We start from the raw sequence: 2,939 nt of genomic DNA on the forward strand, positions 1-2,939 counted from the left end.
CCCACTCGCACCCTTGTCCTGAGCGGGACGGCGGGAGAGCGGCCTTAAAAAGGAGGCGGCTGCTGCAAAAACGGAGGGTCGCTCAGTCGGTGATCCTTCGGCGCTTTGGAAAGGGCGAGCCCCCATCTTTCTCTCCGCGGCCCAAGCTCAGACGTAGCGGGTGAGGCATTAGCATGCCACTCGCGCAGAAGGACGGGGGAGGAGGTGACATTGGGGTCCCCCTATGGGTTTTTTTCCTTTTATTTTTAAACGGTGACTCTTCGTTGTGGGAGGGACCGTCGTTTTTCTCTTTGGATTTCCCCCTCGCCATTTCCGTGTATTTCCTGTGATACAAGAGAGGTTTGGTTTTCTCTAAGGGCAAAGGAGGAGACGGATGGGGAAGCCGAGTCCCTCTCCCTAGGCTGAATGCGACCTACAGGGCAAGAGGCGCTGTGCTCTAGGATGCTGACTCGAGATAAACTGCAGCCCCGTGGAAGGGCTCCACGCACCTTCCCCCTGGGTAGCTCTCGCTCGGTTGCCCCCGTTGTTTCGGAGCTGGCAGGTGAAGGGTTGCAGTAAAGGGTAACTCGGGGGTTGCAGTAAAGGCTTGCAGACTCGGGGTACTCGGGGTCTCTTGCTTTAGCAGAGTTCAGCTTGGAGAACGGAGTTGAAAAAGCCTCGTGTAGCACAGGTTAAAGCCTCATCACCAGTCAGTTTTGCGCTTAGGTTAAATGCAGACCCATCAATATACAACTATTTATAAGAGAAATCAATGCGCACGAACTTCTGTAGTTGGCGTCCCTTTCCTTTTTCCTTAAGGAAGAGCCCCTCCTTGTCTCCGGCGGAGACGCTTCCGGCCCGAGACGACGTGCCCGGCCGCTTCTCTGCTTTGCCTTGTCTAGCATCGGTGCAGCCTGCAAGGGAGGTTGGTCTCACCCTCCACAGCCTCTTCTTACAACCTTTTGCGACTCCCCTGCTGTGGTTTCCTCGTTCTTGGAGTCACAGAGCCTCTTTTTAGGTGCCTGCAAAGGGGAACGTCCCCGACCATCGGCCGGTGAGATGCTCCTGTTGCGGGCGACCCGTGAGTGGCTGTCAGCCCCGCTCTGCTGACAACGCAGAGCACATTTGGAGCGCTGCCCCCGCAGGTAACTCAAGCCGGTAGCTGGCAGGGGCGATGCAGCCCTGCCTGCTGCGCTGGCAGACGCCAATCGGGTTAACTAGCCTCATGCCAAACAAACCGGCTGCTGGCGTAGAGCTTTCCTGGCATCCGAGGGGCGTTCCGTGCCCCCGTCCGGGGTGGGAGCACAGCAGCTCCCTCCGCATCCCTAACGATGGGCGAAGCACCCCGCTGGCACTCGTCAGCGGATCCCTCGGGCCGCTGATCATGCTGCGAAGGCGAAAAGTGAGAGGTGCCAGAAAAATGAGGCCTCAGACCAGGTGGAGACCAGCCGAAATAACATTCCCCTCAGCTTCCCGTCCCCTGTCGAGAGGCGTCCTGCCCGTGGCCAGGAAAGCAGCGACATTCATCCCTACGAAGCGGAGAGCCGGGGATGTGACATGGGGGGGTGGCTGCGGCCCGACTCCAACCTCGGCACTGCATCCGTTTTAAGGACAGCTAGCAAACTTCCAGGAGCTCCCAACCGCCAAGCCTTAGTCAAAACTGTTACGTTATTCTAATATAAAAGGCGTTTCACGAATTGGCACTTTCACGCTCGACCCTTCACCTTTTTCTCATCATCCCTGCAAGATCAATGACGCGGTTTTCTTTAGTTCTGAGATTTTGCCAATTTTCTTGCCCAAACTATTTGCAAAATCCACACCGTGGATTTCCAAATTGTCTGCACAGAAGCTTTCGCCTGGATCAACTCCCCCTTCCACTAGCTCCAGAGTGATGTTATTCTCACTAAGGAAGCGATCAAGTACGTTAAGTAGAAATCGGCCCGCCCTTGTTAAAACCAAACAATTCAGGGAGAATTTCATGAACAGCAAGAAGCCCCCCCACGCCAAAAGTTGAAGCAGAAAGCCGTGAGTCCTTTCCAAAAAGGGTGACACATCTCCTTCATCTTCCTAATGACCACACCGAGGAGGGCAACTTCATCCCATCCCTCACGACCGTCTGTGCAAAGGTATTTCACTTCTGCGACGTGTTTTGGAGGGGAGGGGGGTTGTGTGTTGCCTTTGGTTCACGACTGAGCGTTTCAGTAAATTCTGTTCAGCGCGTCCTTGCTCGCGTTCTCCTTCGCTTTCTCCCCTCCCCTTCCCTCTTTTGTTATTTCCACTTTCTCCCCTCCTTTTCTCCTCATTCCCCCTCCATATGTTGACCCATTTCCGCCTTTTAATGGCCCTTTCTTCTGGTTCGCGGTCTTCTCTGCGGGAAGCCATTCCTCCGTGCTGGAAAGATTCGCACCTCTTTGTCTCTGGGATTTTGTCTGCGGGAAGGGGATAGGGTAGGCGTGATGGAAGATATCCTTATCTGCTTTCCTTCGGGAGAAGGTCCTGCCGGGCGCGAATCACCGTTTGCTGTGGAGATGTGAACGTTTTCTTGCTACTTACCTTTTGGATCTCTCCTAAGCACGCTTGGAAAGGGTGTTCGATATGGATGGAGGTGGTCAAAAAGAGGTGGAACTTGGGGTAGGAACCCCACTTATATAATCTCCCTTGCTCTTTCTATTTTTGGCAGGTGATACCCACTCCTCACCGGTATCCGATATTCAGGGATTTTGGTGGTGGTGTCACATTTATCTTTCCCTTAACTAATCAAGGAACACTATTAATAATCCTTGGCACTCACCTTCCTCTGGCTGTGAAAACCTATTACCTCGGCAAACGGAGGGTCCTCTCGAAATTTTATTGTTAAGGAGAGAGGCAGGCGGGATGAATCAGCTATCTGGGGGCAAAGAGGCCCCCCGTCTTCCGTCAGATGGAGGAGGTGGTGTCGGGGAGGTCTGTCACGATGAATC

General features: G+C 54.0%; 1 protein-coding gene across 1 annotated transcript in view; it reads right to left on the bottom strand.

Moving 5' to 3' along the window:
* The window catches only part of PVALB (parvalbumin), an 11,462-nt gene extending 8,862 nt beyond the window's left edge, over nt 1-2,600 (bottom strand). The window contains exon 1 of the mRNA XM_010157390.1: nt 2,533-2,600. The gene's annotated coding sequence lies outside the window, so the exon portion shown is untranslated. The remainder of the gene's footprint in view (nt 1-2,532) is intronic.
* Between the last annotated feature and the right edge of the window lie 339 nt (nt 2,601-2,939).

Source organism: Eurypyga helias, unplaced genomic scaffold, assembly GCF_000690775.1.
Source record: "Eurypyga helias isolate BGI_N326 unplaced genomic scaffold, ASM69077v1 scaffold4418, whole genome shotgun sequence".
In the NCBI taxonomy this organism is placed as follows: domain Eukaryota; kingdom Metazoa; phylum Chordata; class Aves; order Eurypygiformes; family Eurypygidae; genus Eurypyga; species Eurypyga helias.